General features: G+C 39.3%; 1 pseudogene; it reads right to left on the reverse strand.

Moving 5' to 3' along the window:
- Nucleotides 1–17,876: 17,876 nt before the first annotated feature.
- LOC101031910 (farnesyl pyrophosphate synthase pseudogene) lies at nucleotides 17,877–18,806 on the reverse strand (annotated as a pseudogene).
- Nucleotides 18,807–21,125: the final 2,319 nt, after the last annotated feature.

A 21,125-nucleotide genomic window follows, 5' to 3' on the forward strand; every position in this document is an offset into this window, starting at 1 on the left:
TAGCTCTCACTTACAAGTGAGAACATGTGGTGTTTGGTTTTCTGTTTCTGTGTTAGTTCAGTTAAGATAATGGCCTCCAGCTTCATCCATGTTGCTGTGAAGGATGTGATCTTACTCTTTTTTGTGACTGTGTAGTATTCCACGATGCATGTGTACCACATTTTCTTTATCCAGTCTACCTTTGATGGGCATTTAGGTTGAATCCATGTCTTTGCTATTGTCAATAGTGCTGGAATGAACATACACATGCCTGTGTCTTTATGGTAGAGCAATTTATATTCCTTTGGATATATTCCTTTGGATTGCTGGGTGCGATGGTAGTTCTCAATTCTTGGAAAAAAATGTCAACTGCTTTCCACAGTGGCAGAATTAATTTACATTCTCACTGGCAGTGTAAGCATTCTCTTTTCACCACAGACTTGTCAGCATCTGCTACTTTTTGACTTTTTAATAATAGCCATTCTGACTGGTATGAGCTAGTATCTCATAGTGGTTTTGATTGCATTTCTCTAATGATCACTGATGTTAAGCTTTTTTTCATATGCTTGTTGGCCCTATGTATGTCTTCTTTTGAAAAGTGGCTATTCATGTCCTTGCCTACTTTTTAATGGGGTTGTTTGTTTTTTGCTTTGCAATTTAATTTCCTTATAGATGCTGGTATTAGACCATTGTCAGATACATAGTTTGCAAATGTTTCCTCCCATTCTGTTGGTTTTCTGTTTACTCTGTTGTTAGTTTCATGTGCTATGCAGAAGCTTTATAGTTTATTTAGGTCTCATTTGTTAACCTTTGTTTTTGTTGCAATTGCTTTTGGAATCTTTGTTGTAAAATCTTCTCCAGAACCTATGTCTAGAATGATATTTCCTAGATTTTCTTCAGGTGTTTTTATAGTTTTAGGTTTTATATGTAAGTCTTTAATTCACCTTGAGTTGATTTTTGTATATGGCATAAGGAAGTGGTTCAGTTTCAATCTTCGGCATATGGCTAGCCAGTTAACCCAGCACCGTTTATTGAATAAGGAGTCCTTTCTCTATTGCTTGTTTTTTTGACTTTCTTGGAAATCAGATGGCTGTAGGTGTGTAGCTTTATTTATGGCCTTGCTATTCTGTTTCGTTGGTCTATGTGTCTGTTTTTGTACCAGTACCATGCTATTTTGGTTACTGTAGCTCTGTAGTACAGTTTAAAGTCAGGTATGTGATGCCTCCAGCCTTGTTGTTTTTGCTTAGGATTACTTTAGCTATTTGGGTTCTTTATTGATTCCATATGACTTTCAGAATAGGACAAGTCCTTTTAAAGAAACATTACAAGGCCTTCAAGTGGGGCAGCAAAAGTCTTATCAAGGAAGGAGGCGAGCTGGGTGTGGTAGCTCATGGCTGTAAACCCAGGATTTTGGGAACTGAGGCAGGAGGATTGCTTGAGCCCAGGTGTTCAAGATCAGCCTGGGAAACAAAGTAAGATCCTTCTCTATTTATAAAAAATTTACAAAAAAGAGAAAGAGAATGGCAAATGCTATCTTTGCTAAAAGGAAGGGTCAGTGGTATTTGAGAGAATGGTTATCTTGAAGTTGTCCAAATTCCACAAATTTCTCTATTTCTATTCTTGAGGTCCCACTTTCCAAAGTAGTGCCCTAACTCTCATATAACACTCTTAGGTGAGGCTGGAATTCAACTCATATTGTAATTTAGCAACCCATAGGATCAGAACTTGCAAGTTCTGTTTGATTACATCAGCAAGCAGCTACCAGTGATAATGTCTACATTAGGGAAGTTATGGCTCTCTGACTGTGCCTTTGGCCAAGGATTTAAGACCTCAAGCTTGTCGTTTTCTTTATTAAAATGCTCCACCACAGTTAGAAATCACTAGCTCTCACCTTCCATATCATCATTGTAGGCCCCGTGTTCTTCAAAGTAGCTTTTTGCAACAGTAACTTGGCCCAGCAAAGCCTTCTAGTAGCCCCTTCATTCAGGGTGACCATAGGAAGAGTTTGACACTGAATTCCATTGAAATACATTATGCTATTAGTGTCCTAACTTCTGATGTTGGCCATCTCTGACTGTCTTCACATCCAGCCAGAATATATAACTGTTAGGAACTGAATGTTGTCTCCCCCTAAATTCATATGCTGAAGCCCTAATTCCCAATATGGTGGTATTTGGAGGTAAAGTTTTGGGTGATAATTAGTTGATTTAAATGAGGTCATGAGCATGGGGCCTCTATGATGACATTTGCATCTTTATGAAAAGATGAACAGATGTGAAACCTTCCTCTCTCTCCCATGAGATGAATCAGTAAAAAGCTGTGATCTAGGCCGGGCGCGGTGGCTTAAGCCTGTAATCCCAGCACTTTGGGAGGCCGAGGCAGGTGGATCATGAGGTCAAGAGATCGAGACCATCCCAGTCAACATGGTGAAACCCTGTCTCTACTAAAAATACAAAAAATTAGCTGGGCGTGGTGGCGCATGCCTGTAATCCCGGCTACTCAGGAGGCTGAGGCAGGAGAATTGCCTGAACCCAGGAGGCGGAGGTTGCGGTGAGCCGAGCTCGCACCATTGCACTCCAGCCTGGGTAACAAGAGCAAAACTCCATCTCAAAAAAAAAATAAATAAATAAATAAAAAATAAAAAAAAACTGTGATCTACAAACCATGAAGAGAAAGAGCCATCACAAGTCACCAATTGGCTGGTACCTTCCTTTTGGACTTCCCAGCTTCCAGAACTGTGAGAAAGTAAAATTCTGTTGTTTAAGCACTCAGCCTATGGCATTTCGTTACGGCAGCCTGATGGGATGAATACAATAACGGACTTTAACTTCCAATTTCCTTAAAGGATTCATTATTTTTGGCAAACATTTCTGGTACAAATTTCTGTATGGGCCAGGATTAGTAATTGCGGATGACAGAATCTATTTAGGTAGTTTAAACATAAATTGATTAATTTTAGAGCATTGAGTAGTATGATAAATTTCTAAGAGTACTGAGGAGCTAAATTTGGATACTATACAATCAGGAACAGCATAATGTAGAGATACTCTAAACCACTGCAGAATTGTTTTAATGGAAACTTTCCTGTTGCTGTTGTCTGTTACATGGCATACATGACATTAGTGGCACAAAAGTAGAACTGCAGCCACAGTTGTCCCACAGGAGATCCAAATGCCTCTTCTTATCAGAATATCTGATCTCCCCTGTAGCTGCCACCTCCTATTGTGTTATGCAATACAGGTCTCTCACAGGTTTGTCTACAAGAGAATCTGAAGGATGCAAATATTAGCTTTTTAGCACATGAGGGCACACACTAGAGAGGGACTGAGTGTGTGCTGAGTGAATCAATATGCAGTATCTACCACGATTTCCATGGACTCTGATGAGAAATATTCATATAGACGTCACTGCAGATGGTTCTCAGTCTGGTCTCTTGCTACCTACTTGGAATATTCAGAAAGACCCTCTATTTTAGGAAGGTAACCTGCAGTTATTAACTGAGTCTCTGTTGGAAAACAACCACCATTTTAATTCTGTTCTATGGGAGCCATGCTGTAAAAAAGTATTATCCTTCTATTTGAATGAGCTTCCCATTAGAACCATGTTATTGGACCCAGCAATCCCATTACTGGGTATATATCCAGAGGATTATGAATCATTCTACTATAAGGACACATGCACACGAATGTTCATTGCAGCACTGTTTACAATAGCAAAGACCTGGAACCAACCCAAATGCCCATCGATGATAGACTGGACAGGGAAAATGTGGTACACATACACCGTGGGATATTACGCAGCCATCAAAAATGATGAGTTCGTGTCCTTTGTAGGGACATGGATGAACCTGGAAACCATCATTCTCAGCAAACTGACACAAGAGCAGAAAATCAAACACCGCATGTTCTCACTCATAGGTGGGTGTTGAACAATGAGAACACATGGACACAGGGAGGGGAGCACTACACACTGGGGTCTGTTGAGGGGAAATGGAGGGACGGGGGTGGGGAGGTGGGAAGAGATAGCATGGGGAGAAATGACAGATATAGGTGAGGGGAAGGAAGGCAGTAAACCACATTGCCACGTGTGTACCTATGCAACAATCTTGCATGTTCTTCACATGTACCCCAAAACCTAAAATGCAATTAAAAAAAAAAGAACCATGTTATTGGGCCTGGTTGCCTCATTTCCTGACTGTAAGTATAGACCATCCTTTATAAGGATGCTCTAGGGAAAACTGGCCATGGGGGAGGAAAAACAGGTTGGAACTCTAGCTCTTTTTCCTTTTTGAAGCATTACTTAACCATTGAGAGTCCAGTGTGAGTGCATTTCTCAGTTTTCTATGACCTATCTGAGCAACTCAGGGCTTTGTTGTTGCTTTCACAGCAAGGAAATAGTCATAGCACAGGTTGACAGGCTGTGGCCCAGTGTCTCCCTCTGGGGTCTTCCTGGACTTTGCCCTTCCAGTGGCACACCAGTTCCTTTAAACCATCCTAACAATGCGGTATGTTTAACAGTGAGTGCTGTTTTCTGATCTTTCATCCTTCGTAGAAAAGCAATTTGTCTTCTCAAATAACAAACTGCAGGGACTCTATCCTTCCACCTGCCATTCCTCGCATTCTTCTAAGGTCTGAGTGTTGAAAAAATACCTATACTATTTCTACAAAAATACTTATAAAACGCATCTCTTGAGAGCTTCAGTGTCTCTAATAGGAACAATGTGACCACTGGTTAAGGGTGAGTGCTAAAAGGAAACTATCTCTTTCTATGCCTAAAAGACCTTTTTTTGGATGATACGAAAGAAATATTTTTTAAAAACCACTCAAGAACTTTGTTCAGACTACGGACCACATTTTAATGAGAAATGTATTCTCCCTGAGAGAAAAATATCTGGGCAAAAAACTGCTAAGCAAGCAAGGATGGTCAGGCTTACTTTGTTAACGAATAGTAACTATATTCTTCTTGGAAGGAAAAAGGTGGTCTTGGACGAATTTTATAAAAAAGTGTTTTTTACCTGAGTCACACTTTAATCCAAATGCTAACTATTCCGCTTACTACCTATATAAGTTTGGGCAAGTTATTATTTCTTTGAAACTTAAGTTTTCACATCAATATAATGGGTTATAATAGTAATATTATAAGGATTAAATTTAATAATATATACACATATTTTAGGGCCTGGACACACCTTGTAGTTATTATTATTGCTGGTGATTTTACAGGCATCCCAAACAAAAGGTGCATGCGAATACTGAACTGGGAAGCTTCATGACTAAATATATGCATATACACACATATACATACATATCTGATAAATATATACATATACACATATACATATACACACATATACATACATATCTGATAAATATATACATATACACACATATACATTACATACATATCTGATAAATATATACATATACACACATGCATATACACACATATACATACATATCTGATAAATATATACGTATGCACACATATGCATACATATCTGATCTCTTAGTTTTGTTTGTAAATAAAAGTAATTCGCATTTATTTAATCTTTATTTGGCAGATACTGTTGATTATCTACGTGATCTCTTTTTTCCCATATTTCTAACTAAGAAAACCCTAATGTGCCCAGCTAAAAAAGTAGCTTTTTTTTTTTGCAGCCAGAATTGGTTACGTGACACAGTTCTGATAGAAAGCAAAAGCTTGCTGGTGATTTCTGGAAAAGTTTTTCTTTCCTAAAAGACAGTGTCTGTCTTTCCTCTTGTCACTCGCTGTTCTTCTTGATTGGAGAGTTGAGATAAGGATGGAAGTCAAATTCCCATCTTGAGGCCGTGAAGAGACCATGAGGGTGAGGGAGACATACTGAGGCTGGCAGAACAGAGAAAAAGTAGTAACTTGGGATAACTGATGACAGTGTGGACTGTGGAGTTGCTGCATTTGACCTTCCTGTTTAGTACATTTTTAAAATTAATAAACTTAATTTTTTTTTTTTTTTTTTTTGAGATGGAGTTTCACTCTTGTTACCCAGGCTGGAGTGCAATGGCGCGATCTTGGCTCACCGCAACCTCCGCCTCCTGGGTTCAGGCAATTCTCCTGCCTCAGCCTCCTGAGTAGCTGGGATTACGGGCACGCGCCACCACGCCCAGCTAATGTTTTGTATTTTTAGTAGAGACGGGGTTTCACCATGTTGACCAGGATGGTCTCGATCTCTTGACCTCGTGATCCACCCGCCTCGGCTTCCCAAAGTGCTGGGATTACAGGCGTGAGCCACCGCGCCCAGCCTAAACTTAATTTTTTAGGGCAGTTTTAGGTTCACAGCAAAATTGAGCTGGAAGTACAGTGTTTCCATATACATCCTGTCACTACATGTGTGTAGTCTCCTGCTGTCGATATCCTGAGCAGAGTGGGGCCTTTGTTATAGTCTATGAATTAGTACTGGCACATCATTATGACCCAAAGTCCATAGTTTACATTAAGATTCACTCATGGTATAGAGCACAGTGGCATGGTCATAGCTCACTGTAACCTTGACTTCCTAGACTTAAGGAATCCTCCCACCTCACCTTTCTGAGTAGCTGGAACTACAGGCTTGCACCACCACGACCAGCTATTTAAAAAAAAATTTGTAGAGATGAGGCCTTGCGATGTTGCCCATGCTTGAACATTCTTTGGGTTTTGACAAATGTATAGCAGCATATATCCACCATTGTAGTATACAGAATAGTTTTACTACTCTAAAATTCCTCTGTGCTTTACCTATTTATCCCTCCATCCTCACAACCCCTAGCAACCACTGATCTTTTTATTGTCTCCATAGTTTTTCTTTTTCTGAGATGCCATATAGTTATATATAGTATATAGTCTTTTAGGTTGGCTTCGTTCACTCAGTGGTATGCATTTAAGTTTCCTCTATGTCTTTCATTGCTTGATAGCTCGTTTCTGTTTAGCATTGAATAATATTCCATTTTATGAATGTACTATCGTTTATTCAGTAGCCGTTCACCTACTGAAGGACATCTTCGTTACCTCCCTGTTTTGGTAATTATGAATAAAGCTGCTGTAAACATTCATGTTCAGGTTTTTGTGTGGACATAAGTTTTCAATTATTTAGGTAAATACTGAGGAGTATGATTTCACAATCACATGGCAACAGTATGTCTGGTTTTGTGAGAAACTGCCAAATTGTCTTCCAAAGTACCATTTTGCATTCCCACCAGCAATGAATGAGAGTTCCTGTTGCTGCACATCGTTGACAGCTTTGGTGTTGTCAGTGTTCTGGGTTTTGGTCATTTTAATAGCACATAGTGGTATCTCTTTATTGTTTTAGTTTACAGTTGCCTAATGACACATGATGAATACTGAAACGAGCATCATATGCTTACTTGCTGTCTGTATATCTTGTTTGGTGAGGTGTCTGTTCAGATCTTTTGCTCATTTAAAAAATTGGATTGTTCATTTTCTTATTGTTGAATCATAGGAATTCTTTGTATATTTTGGATAACAGTCCTTTATCAAATGTATCTCTTGCAAATACTTTTTTCCCAATTTGTGGTTTGTCTTCTAATTTTCTTGACATTGTCATTCAATGAGAAGAAGCTTTTAGCTTGTCAAATTTTTCCTTCATGGGTTGTGCCTTTCTTGGGTGTTGTATCTAAAAAGTTATGGCCATCTCCAGGGGCCACTACATTTTCTTCAGTATCATTTTTAAAAAGCTTTATAATTTGTGTTTTACTTTATGACCCATTTTGAGTTAAATCTTGTGAAGAATGTAAGGTCTGATGTCCAAAAAGATGTCCAGTTTTTCAGCCCCATTTGTTGCTCCATCATATTGCTTTTTCTCCTTTGTCAAAGATCAGTTGATTATACGTATATTGGTCTATTTCTGAGCTTTCTGTTGGGTTATGTTGATCTAGACTTTTGCCACTATCACACTGTCTTAATAACCATAGCTTCATAGTAGGTCCAGAAGTAAGGTAGTGTCAGTACCTGACATTCATTCATTATTGAGTTAGTTATTTTGGGTCTTTTGCCTCTCATATAAACTTTAGAATCAGTTTGTTGATATCCACAAAAGAACTTGCTGGGCTTTTGATTGGGATTGATGTGAATCTATAGATCAAGTTGGGAAGAACTGACTTCTTTACAAAATTGAGTCTTTCCATCTGTGAATATGAAATAGCTCTTCTTTATTTAGTTCTATTTTGATTTCTTTCATCAGACTTGTAGTTTTCCTCATACAGATTTTACACAGTTTGTTAGATTTACACTTAAGTGTTCTATTTTTGTGAGTGCTAATGTAAGTAATAATGTGTTTTTTAATTTTAAATTCCACTTGTTAATTGCTGGTACATAGAAAAGCAATTGACTTTTGCATATAAATCTTGTATCCTGCAACCTTGCTATAATTACTTACCAGTTCTAGGAATTTTTTTGTAGATTCTTTCAGATTTTCTACATAGATGAACATGTCTTCTGTGAACACAGGTAGTTTCATTCTTTCCTTCCTAGTCAATATAGCCTTTATTTCCTTTTCTTATCTTATTGCATCAGCTAGGACTCCCAGGACAATGTTGAAAATAAATAGTGAGAAAGGACATCCTTGTCTTGTTCCTAATCTTAGCAGGAAAGCTAACTTTAGCCTCATGTTAGCTGTTGGATTTTTGCAGATGTTATTCATCAAGTTGAGGAAGTTCCCCTCTATTCCTAGTTTGCTGAGAGTTTTCATCATGAATGGTGTTTGCTTGATTTTGTCAACTGTTTTGTTCAGAACATTGATATGGTCATGTAATTTTTCTTCTTTAGGCCTGATGACTTTGACATTTAATTAGGGTATATAGTCCATTTATACTTAACATAATTACTGATATGTTTTGGTTTAAGTCTACAATCTTATTATTAGTTTTTTATTTGTCCCACCATTTCCCTCACCTTTCTTTTATTCTCTTTGATTAATTAAATATTTCTTTTCTTTTTTTTGAGACAGAGTCTTGCTTTGTTACCCAGGCTGGAGTGCAGTGGCCCAATTATGGCTCAAACCTCAACCTTCTGAGCTCAAGCAATCCTCCCACCTTAATCTTTCAAATATCTGGGACTACAGGCACATGTTACCATGCTCAGCTAATTTTTTGTTTTGGAGAGACAGGGTCTCATTTGTTGCCCAGTCTGGTCTTGAACTTCTGGACTCAAATGATTCTCCTGTCTCTGCCTCCCAAAGGCTGGGATTATAAGCAGGAGCCACTATACCCAGCCAATTAAATATTCCATATTATTCCATTTTCCTTCTATTTACTCCTTAGTCATACATATGTCTACTTTTCTGGTAATAATTACTTAGAAATGACAATATATATTATTATATTATTAGAACCTAACATAAAGTATTATTTTAAATATATCCAGGACAATGCAACAAACTTAGAAGGAATTATCTCTCTTTAGCTCCACCCAGTAGTGTGCTAATGGCTTATATCAATTCCCAAAGATTGACTGATAAATATTTGAGAATTTTGCAAGTCAGTTGTTAGAACACTGGTAGTTTGAAATTGGCCATAGTCTGAGTATGCATACCACAGAAATATGAAATAATCAAAGTACAATTTTTTGAGAACATGTTTTAAAACATTTATTAACACATTATTGCCTCCATCTCTGTTTATGTTACTGTTTCCATATATTTTAATGTTATATATATTTTAGACCCCACAAGACATTATTAACATTATTTTGTACAGTTGGTATTTATATATGAATGAAATAAATGGAATTGAATCAGTGATTCCTGACAACTTTCTATGTGTTTTCAAACTAGATTGTTTTCCACAGCACAAAAGATTAAAATATAAATTAATAATTGCCTAACCAGAGGAATTGACATGAGTTATGGGCATAGGCTTTGCCTGTTTGACTTCTTTCTTTTATCTTTTTTTTTTTTAGTTTTTTTTTTTTTTTTTGAGACAGAGTCTCACTCTGTTGCCAGATTGGAATGCAGTGGCGTGATCTTGGCTCACTGCAACCTCTGCCTCCCGGGTTCAAGTGATTCTCCTGCCTTAGCCTCCCCAGTAGCTGGGATTACAGGTGCCCACCACCATGCCTGGCTGATTTTTTTTTTTTTTTTTTTTTTTTTTTTAGTAGGGATGGGGTTTCACCATGTTAGCCAGGATGGTCTCGATCTTCTGACCTTGTGATCTACCTGCCTCAGCCTCCCAAAGTGCTGGGATTACAGGCATGAGCCTCTGCACCCAGCCTTAACTTCTTTCATGTCTGCAACTTGAGTAATATTTTGATGAATATCAGTGATTTTCTTAGGTATTCCAGTCCACTGTTTGTTGAACGAAAGACAAAATTAATAAACATATGGTGCTTTACTTATTAATGTTATTTTTGATAGTGTTACTTTTAGTATTAATAAAACTAAAAAAGGAATTTCTTTTACTATATATCTGAAACATAGTGTAAATTCAATGAATATTTATGGAATTGGTGAATGAATAATAGTAAGCCACAACAAAGCACCTACTCTTACCAGTATAATTTTCTTTAAAACTGGAAACATTCCTTTTTTTTTTTGAGACAGAATCTCACTCTGTCGCCCAGGCTAGAGTGCAATGACACAATCTCAGCTCACTGCAATCTCCACCTCCTGGGTTCAAATTATTCTCCTGCCTCAGCCTCCTGTGTAGCTGGGATTACAGGCACCCACCACCTTGCTCAGCTAGTTTTTTGTATTTTTAGTAGAGTTGGGGTTTTACCATGTTGGACAAGCTGGTCTTGAACTCTTGATCTCAAGTGATCCTCCTATCTCAGCCTCCCACAGTGCTGGGATTACGGGTGTGAACCGCTGTGACTGGCCAGAAAGCTTTGCCTGACTTACCAAGTTCATGATGGGTACCCATTTGTGCTCTCACACCATCCTGGGCTTCCTCTAACACACCACATATACAATGCATTGTAATTGCTTGTTTAGTTATTGATCATGTCGACCATTTTGTGCACTCCATTAAGGCAGAGATTATGCCTATGTTGTTATGTAATAGATGCAAAATGCATTTAACTCAAATATATAAACTGTAGTTTCTCGTAGGCAGGTGCGAAGTCTCATCTGCCTGTTTTATTTTGCAATGTGGACCTAGTACTACATTGTTACACAGTTTTCAATTAATATTTATTATTTTTCTCTTTTTGTGAAACAGAGTCTCACTCTGTTGCCCTGGCTGGAGTGCGATGGTACAATCTTGGCTCACTGCAACCTCCACCTCCTGGGTTCAAGTGATTCTCATGTCTCAGCCTCCTGAGTAGTGGCCTGGCTAATTTTTGCATTTTTAGTAGAGACTCGGTTTTACCACAATGGCCAGGCTGGTCTCAAACTCCTGTACTCAAGCAATCTGCCTGTCTCGGCCTCCCAAAGTGCTGAGATTGTGGATGTGAGCTACCATACCAAGCAATACTTCTTATTTGAAATTCCTACTCTCTGTTACCCCATGTGATCAGAAAAAAGAAACTGCTTTTAATATTGGACAAAACAGAAGACTAAGCCTGGCTTAAGCAGTCACAAAATGATATTTAAAGTATTTTCCATTTTACCTTGCCAGCTTTTGCTCCTCTTCAATAACATAGGTGACTAAGCCCTTTTAGCATTTCCAAAAAGGGAAAATAGAATCCTTAGTTGGAGAATTTCCAAACAATTAAAATGGTATTGGATGGTGATGTCTAAAAAAACTGAAGCAAGAGTGTGTCAACTACATCATATACATCAGAATTAAAGTCAGGAGTCTTGACTCCCAGTCTCATGGTTGGATAACGTTGTTCCATTAGTTTAGCAGACAGATGCCTTGGAGGCTGTTGTATTCCCTATAGTATGAAAGTTCATGTCATATCCAAGAAAGCAGAATTTAAGGTTTTCAATCTAAGTTTTTCTTCCAAGTTTTAGACTCCATTGTGTAATTGTTTTTTATGTTTTATTTGTATTTTTATTTTTTGAGACGGAGTTTCGCTCTTGTTACCCAGGCTAGAGTGCAATGGCGCGATCTCGGCTCACCGCAACCTCCGCCTCCCGGGTTCAGGCAATTTTCCTGCCTCAGCCTCCTGAGTAGCTGGGATTACAGGCACGCGCCACCATGCCCAGCTAATTTTTTGTATTTTTAGTAGAGACGGGGTTTCACCATGTTGACCAGGTTGGTCTCGATCTCTTGACCTTGTGATCCACCCGCCTCGGCCTCCCAAAGTGCTGGGATTACAGGCTTGAGTCACCGCGCCCGGCTGTGTAATTGTTTTAACCAGAATAACAATTTTCTCTTTGTTTTGCCTCTTTCTCAAGGCATACTGTGAAAATTTAGAGACCAGAATTATATACTTAGCATGGCACAAAGTTTGCGGAATTCCCTGGACATGGCCTTCGACTTAGAACCAACTGGCAACCAACTTGGTTAGAAGAGTCAATTACATTTGTAAAGGTTTCAGTTCTTAGAAAATCATACTCCAGGAACAATGAGGAAAACAATCTCTATGACTTGGGTGAGATGAGGCTAGAAATATCATTTGTCCTAAATTTAAATTTGTTGGGACTGAAGACAACGTGTTCTATTTTTGATGATTACAGGTCATGATTTCCACAGCCTGACTGCTTTTGGCAACATATTATTGTGTTAAATGGCACATAAGCAGTTTTCAAATCCAAACCATGAGTTTTCATCTTTTTTTTTTTTTTCTTCCCTATTTGCTAATCATAGCCTGCTTTTTCTAGATCTTCTCTTTGGCTGTGCTATTAGTGAATCCTAATCAAAATTTCCTTGGGGAAGATTCTTCTCTGAGTTGGTCACTGAATACATTTTTTTTTCTGCTAATCAGACCACTCATGGTGAGTAATTGAAACCTATAGATGTTCTATTGTCTAGTTTAGAGAACTGAGTCAATTTCTCTTGGCAAAAAGTGGCTAGGGCATTCAACTGAGATGGAGCCTCTGTCTACTATGGGGGAGAAAACTTTGCGGCCAGATCAAGTTGGAAGAATATCTCCTCTAAGTCATATACCACATTATTTATCTAGCTCTACTTTTCTCATTTCTACTGGACAAGTGATATTTACCCCCATCTTACATATAAAATTGTGTGTGTTCATTTGTGCCCTTACGGTATGTGGATACATTGGCGACCATCTGTCTTTTTAATTTTCCAACAGTGTGCTCACTTCTTATATGATGCCTATTAAGAATTATTAAAGTGGGACCGGGCGCGGTGGCTCAAGCCTGTAATCCCAGCACTTTGGGAGTCCGAGGTGGGTGGATCACGAGGTCAAGAGATCGAGACCATCCTGGTTAACATGGTGAAACCCAATCTCTACTAAAAATATAAAACATTAGCTGGGCATGGTGGTGCGTGCCTGTAATCCCAGCTACTCAGGAGGCTGAGGCAGGAGAATTGCCTGAACCCAGGAGGCGGAGGTTGTGGTGAGCCGAGATCGCGCCATTGCACTCCAGCCTGGGTAACAAGAGCGAAACTCTGTCTCCCCCCCCCCTCAAAAAAAAAATTATTAAAGTGAACTAAATATGACCTGAGAAGGACTCTGTACGTCTATATTTGAGTCTTTGTGGACTAACTGTAACCTAAGTTAATAGGTAGACGAAGTTGAAAACCTAATCTATGTGCTTGTAACAGTAACTGAGTATTGGCCGAACCCAGCAGCCATACTTCAACCACTCATACTGCGGAATGTTCAAACTGTGTTCAAACAAAGCAAACCCCAATCTGTAACCAATCCAGCTGTTTCTGTACCTCACTTCCAGTTTCTGTACATCACTTCACGTTTTTTTGTCTATATATTTGTTCTGACCATGAGATATCCACAGAGTCTCTCTGAATCTGCTATAATTCTCGGGGCTGCCTGATTCGTGAATCATTCATCACTCAGTTAAACTTTAAACTTAATTTGGCTGAAGTTTTTCTTTTAAAAGTACAGAGAAAAACTTTGCGGCAATTCAGTGTTTTTAAAGGAAGCAGAGAAAAACTCCTCCTGTGTTCCGGATTCTCTTCAAACTATCTGCCGGGTGGGCTCTCACCTCCTTTCTGAGCCATCAGCCCAAGAGAGGAGGCCTGGGACTCTGCGTCCTCTACTTTTTACCCTTATTCTTTCTTGCACCACTATTCTGGAAGGAGCACCCTCAGGCAGCTCCCTATTACTGGAAGCAGTGTCCATCCTACGTTCTGTCAGAGTCTCCCCAACATGGATCTTGGTACTGGAGCTACAGGATGACTTGGAACTATGGATTATTGAGAATGAAAAGGTATCAGTTTAATTCATCCTTCTCCAAAATAAAACCCTATTTTATTATTCTTACTTTTCTTATTATTTTTGAGATGGAATTCTGATCATTGCCCAGGCTGGAGTGCAATGGTACAATCTCTGCTCACTGCAACCTCTGCCTACTGGGTTCAAGTGATTCTCCTGCCTCAGTCTCCCAAGTAGATTACAGGCACCCACCACCATATCTGGCTAATTTTTGTATTTTTCGTAGAGACAGGGTTTCACCATGTTGGTCAGGCTGGCCTTGAACTTCCAGCCTCAGGTGATCCACCTGCCTCAGCCTCCCAAAGTGCTGGAATTACAGGCACGAGCCACCGCACCTGGCCCCTATTTTATTTTTACTACATTACAAAAATGGGGCCGTAATATTTTTGTAACCTTAAAAATATCATGGACAGCTTTCTATGTCCTCAAATATAGGTCCACATTGCTGTTTTTATTAACTATGCTATTCCACCATTGTTTACTTGACCTTTCTTTGCTAACTTAAAAAATGAAGAATTTTGTTAATAGAGCTCTTTTGTAGTAATTGCTATGATTTCTTTCAGGCCAGCAAGTTGCTACTTCTGTACTTTGGCATATTCTTCTCTAAGCTGTTAGAAACTATTCAAGTCTCTTAAGGCTTTTTAGAACACCCTAAGTAAACTTGATGCTCATATCAGCCATTAACAGTCAATTACCAGTGAGATTTAAAGTCCCATAGAGAAGAGTAGAATAAATTTCAGAAAAATTCCCTAACTTTCAGAATCCAAATGATAAACAGAATTTAGACACCTACCTGCAGCTAAAGCTGCGCCTAGTTTCTCTGGACATATGATATGTGGCACCATCCATGATTCATATGATGTCAGAGATAACCTACCTCAAAATGATTTGTCAGTATTTGAATACCCTGTAATCTCATCTGCAATAGCTCCAATATTTTACCTTGCATTTCTGGTTCTGTGGTTATGAAATGCTGTTGCTGTTGGCATCATTTATGCTATGGTATAATTGAGCTTCAGAAGCTGTGTGTGTGTGTGTGTGTGTGTGTGTGTGTGTGTGTGTGTGTATGTGTGTGTTCTCACATCCCTTCTTAAAAAAATGTTGTGAGTAGAAAAGGGGATACTCACATTGAATATCTAATACAGGAAGGTCGCCTGACGGGTGTTGCAGGGTGGAGGTGGGGCAAGGTGAAGGTTCCATGAACTTGGTGTCTGGAATCACTACAGGGTCATTTGCCTAGTCATAGTTTTTTCCTCAGCATACTTTCTGCTGGGACCATAGATGACAAAGTAAATTTCAGGCCTTATGAGAGGGTGAAGGGGAAATTCTCATGCCCCATGGACAGATATGATAAGGAGCTTCAACAAAAAAGACTTGTTTTACAAACTTGAAATGAGGAGAGATTTTTATCGTTCAACAGATGGTAAACAAACCACAGGCAAGAGAGCCTGAAGATGCTTCGCAGGCCTAATTTACTGTCAGCTGAGCGCCCCCTGGGGGATAGCTGGTGGAGAAGATGATCCAGGTCCCTGAATATTGCCTGTCTTCCCCTTTTCGACAGCCCGTGGGGCAGTGCCTGATTTGACTTGGGAATTAAAAGAGGCTTGAGGCTTATAATCATTCATAAGGTATCAGTAATAATTCCAGCTCTGTTTATGTTTAGTAGTTGTAGAATTAAGGTAAGTGGCATACTTTGCAATCCACAGGTTGCATTATGGATATTGGCAATCATTATTGCAATGACTGCTCCCTATAAGGCTGCCTGAGATCTCATTTGGAAGAGAATATAATTTTATTCTCCTAAAAACCTTAAGAAGAAGGGAAGGAAACTAATTTAATTTTCCAAAATGAAACTAGCTTTATTTTGTCTGATAGTAGAATACATAAAATATTATACAAGATGTTTATATAGACTGTTTTAGAAATATATTACGATATGGAGGCTATTCAAAAATAAATATAACGAAAGAGACTACATCTTTTAAATTTTGGAATGTATCACAGAATAGGCCTCCAGAAAGACTAGATCAATAAATATACATACGAGAGGTGTGTGAGAGCAGCCTATTGCTTGCACACTTGCAAATCCTGGGGTTTGGCCATCTTTTTAATCATAACCAATCTGCTGTTGTTTTGTTTTTTTTTTTTTTTTTGCTTGTCTTTGATTACTACTAGTGAGGCTGAACGTCTGTTCATATATTTACTAGCCCTATTTCATTTTGAATTGTTTATTCATATTCTTTACCCTATTTTCTTTCTCTTTTGTGCTGATTTATAAGAACTTGAGCCGCTATGGATAATCACCCTTTTCCTGGCACACGTGTTGCAAATCATTTTCTCCAGGTGTTATCTTCTATCTTTCATTGGGATGTGTTTGTAATTTAAAAACTTTGTTTTATGTAGATAAATACAGTAATATTGTCATTTATGGTATCTGGCTTTAGCACCATTGCATGGAAAAACTTTTCTTGTTTAAAGGTGTCAAATTATTCACCCCTAGTTTCTTTGAAAATAGCATTTATTGAATGTCTACATATGCCACGAGCTGTGTTTGGCTTATTATATGTATAAGTTTATTAAATTTTCATGACAGTGTTATGAGGTAGGCCATCATCTCCATTTTGCAAATTAAAAACGCCAGGTTGAAAAACATGATTTACTCATGATCACCAGGCCGAGAAGTGATAGACCCATGCTTAGAGTTAGACCTCTGACTTCATGGAATATAAACTTCTTAGATATTTAATGTCCAGAGATGACCCCACCTACAGATATTTAATTTGAATAAATTCATAAGTTAGAATCTATTACAAATACTTTCCCCAGAATAAAATACCCAATCTTGAAAAAATTACTTTAATAGCTTCATGTGTGCTAGATAATAAAAATAAGTAGAGAATATGGCTGAGAATGCCAAGAACTAGTTTATAGAGCAAAATATATTAATTTCCATAATGTAGATGAATAGAATATTTGGGTTTTTGCAGTAGAGAAAGATTTTAATTGACACGAGACCAGCCACCCCATGTGGGAGAAGAACGGAGTTATTATTCAAATCAATCATATGGAAGGCTCATAGGTTAGGTTTTTTTTTTTCAAAGGCAGTTTGGGGAAGGTGCTGGTGGCTAGGCTTACTGTGCATTTGTTGGGTCCAAGATGAAACCATAGGGGTGTTGAAGCTGTTCTCTAGAGCTGAGGTGCTTCTGGGCGGGGCACAGAAGTGGTGGAGGCGTCAGTCAGCGGGTCCAGGTGGAGCCACAGGTGTCACACATGCAAAACAACTGAAAAGATATTTTAACAGGTCAATCTACAGCAGTAATTTTGTGTGTCCTGTGACCAGTCTATGCCTTAGCAGAATTCAGGTTCCTCTCCTCCCCCTAGCCTGATGCCCTTTCATTATGTTTGCAAAGGTGGCTGGGTTTTTGGGAAAGACCTATTATCATTTGAACTATAAATTAAATGTCTACCAAAGTTAGTTTAGCCTAAGCCCAGGAATTATTAAGGGAAAGGCAAGATGGGGAGGGCAGTGGGTTAGATCAGATCTCTCTCTCTCTCTCCCTTTTTTAACACAATAATTTATTTGTTGAGAGCCTGCTCTTCCTGCCCTTGCAGTCTCTAGGTCACTTTTTCCACTTGTAGATTTTGTGCGCAAGCCCCAGAAAGGTAGCTGGGGGCAGGGGCGCTGTGTACTGTTCAGTGAAACCCATAATATGGCTGTCACTGTCTTCCTCATACTGCAAAACTGCAGCCCCCAGATCCAGCTCCTCATATAGTGCCTTCACCCGGGCCACCTTCTTGGCCTCCTTCTGCCCGTAATTTTCCTTCAGGATCTGGTACTGTTCTGGAGTGGCCCGTTGCAGATATTGAACCACCTGCCAGCTGCATTTGTTGTCCTGGATGTCAGTGCCAAATTAGCGGGTCACACTGGGGTCCCTAAAGAGGTCAAGGTAATCATCGTGAATCTGAAAGAACTCTCCCATCTCCAGCAGGATCTTCTTGGCATCGGCGTGCTCCTTCTCGCCATCAGTTCCTGGCTGCAGCTACAGGAAGGTAGAAGGAATAGAAAGCTGTTTTGTACCTGGCAGTAGATTTGTACCTCTTTTCAGTGAATCTGCCAAGATCAGCATCGTCCTGAGGGGCTGTGATGAGGTCCAGGATCTGCCCAATCTCAGTCTGATAGGAACTCTGCAGGAAGAGCTCAGTCAAGTTCAGGCAATAGGGCTATTCCCAGCAATAGAGCTTCATCAGGTGGTAGATACATGCTTCCTGAAGGATAGCATCATTGATGGTGTCCAAACCCATGCCTGGCTTCTGATATCAGCAGATATCTGTCCCCGGCGGGTGAGGAATTAATCCATGAGGTCATCTGTCACCAGGAACAAAGCCTGCAGCTCTCTGAGCCGGGCAATAGCATCTCCTGTCTCTGGGTGCCCCATCTCATCCTCAGCCAGCACCCTAATGATCTGGGAGAAGTGTTGAATGAAATCCTGCTTTTCTTAGGCATAAACATCTGATTTCTGGTCTCTATTCATTCTGAGGGAGGAGCAAAGGGCTCTGTTCCTGGAGGCAGATTCCTGCTTGATCAGATCAGGTCTCTTTTACCACCATCATTTTCTGTTATAATTTTTGCAAGGGCAGTTTTAATGTCACACATTTCTGAATCACTTCTAACAAAATCAAGCCAGTAAACTACAAAATGTTCTATAAACAAGCTAGCCAGGCTTATGCTAAAATGAGAACTGTTTGGTAAATTTTTAAAAATATAAAGTATAATGAAGATATTGCTATTGATACAGGGTTTTTCTCCTGATACTTTGAGTTTTGGCTATTTTCAGAGAATTTGTGGAGGAAATTAGATGTTTTAAAATTATATGGAAAAGAAGTTATTAACATTGACTTGAATACTTTGTATTACAGAGAAAACAGTGCTTTTTCTTGATCAATCATTCAGTAGTTGAAAATAACTCCCAATATTTTAAAGCCAAGGGGAAATAATACATAGGATAAAAAGACAGTGGGCTGTATTTTTAACCAGCATAATACTGAAAAAGTTTCCAGAAATAATTTTATTTTAATTTGCTTAAGAAATGTAGCATATGTGACAAATAATATTCAAAGAGGGCTGTGTTGCGGGGTTTTTTTTTGGCTGAGATTGTGGTTAGGAAAAGAAAATTTTAGGCCAGGCACGGTGTGGCTCACCCCTGTAATCCTAGCACTTTGGGAGACTGAGGCGAATGGATCACCTGAGGTCAGGAGTTTAAGACCAGCCTGGCCAACATGGTTAAACCTTGTTTCTACTAAAAATAAAAAATTAGCTGGGCATGGTGGCACGTGCCTTTAGTCCCAGCTACTCGGGAGGCTGAGGCAGGAGAATTGCCTGAATGCTGGAGGCGGAAGTTGCAGTGATCCTGGATTGGGTCACTATATTCCAGCCTGGGCGACACAGCAAGACTCTGTCTCAAAAAAAAAAAAAAAAAAAAAGTCCAACCTTTGTTGTCTTTGTGGTTTATTTCTTAGGTATCAAGACGCTAGATACAGTCCTTTGAATAAGACAATTTTTTCCTCCTGCATTTCTTTAGAAATGAGAGAGAGAGAGAGAAGGAGGGTGTAGAGAGAGAAAGAGAGACTCTGAATACTGGGCAATAAACCAATTTTTTTTGGTGTGGTCTGCACTTATTAGAGAGTTATGCAGAGCTGGATGAATTTTACATGAATAACTGTATGGATAATGGTTCCATTTGAGATGGGAAATAGAAATGTTGATGAAAATAGTGGAACTCTGTAAAATATTTTAAGATATTTATTCTGAACCGAATATGAGTAACCTGAGACATAGCCCCAGAAGATCCTGAGAACATGTGCTCAGCTGGTCGGAACACAGCTTGGTTTTATATTTTAGGGAGACGTAAGACGTGTAAGATGTATATTGGTTCAGTTTGGGAAGGCAAGACAACCTAGGGGGAGGGCTTCCAAGTCACAGGCAGATTCAAAGATTTTCTGATTGGCAATTGTTTGAAAGAGTTACTATCTAAAGACCGGGAGTCAACAGAATGGAATGTCTGGGTTAAGATAAGGCGTGGTAGGGACCAAGGTTTTATCATGCAGATGAAACCCCCAATTAGTAGGCTTCAGAGCTCTTGTCAGATCTAAAAAGGTGCCACACTCTTGGTTAATTCTCTCATGGATTTGAGGAAAGATCTGGAAAGGAAAGGGGATTCTTTGCAGAATCAAGATGATCCCCATAAGAGATAGCTTTATAGAGCCATTTTAAAGTATGTCAAAGAAACACATTTTGGCCGGTGCAGTGGTTTAAGCCTGTAATCCCAGCACTTTGGGAGGCCGAGGCGGGTGGATCACGAGGTCAAGAGATCGAGACCATCCTGGTCAACATGGTGAAAACCCGTCTCTACTAAAAATACAAAAAATTAGCTGGACATGGTGGTGTGTGCTTGTAATCCCAGCTACTCAGGAGGCTGAGGCAGGAGAATTGCCTGAACCCAGGAGGCGGAGGTTGCGGTGAGCCGAGATTGCACCATTGTACTCCAGCCTGGGTAACAAGAGCGAAACTCCGTCTCAAAGAAAAGAAATACATTTTAAGGTAATATCAATTTCTTTCTTTCAGAACCCGCTAATTGTTTTTTGTTGCTATAATAGAGTCAGACTGGAATTCGGTATCTTATTGCTGCAAAAAGTCTGTTTTGTCACTTCTAAGATCTCTGTTTTAATGTTAATGCTGGCCATTTGTGCCTAATTCCAAAGAGGAGAGGGTAGAATGATGAGGCATGTCTGACCACCCCCTTCCTATCATGACCAGAACTAGATTTTCAGGTTTATTTTGGAATGCCCTTGGCTGAGAAGTGGGTGGGTGG

Source organism: Saimiri boliviensis, chromosome 2 (assembly GCF_048565385.1).
Source record: "Saimiri boliviensis isolate mSaiBol1 chromosome 2, mSaiBol1.pri, whole genome shotgun sequence".
NCBI lineage: Eukaryota > Metazoa > Chordata > Mammalia > Primates > Cebidae > Saimiri > Saimiri boliviensis.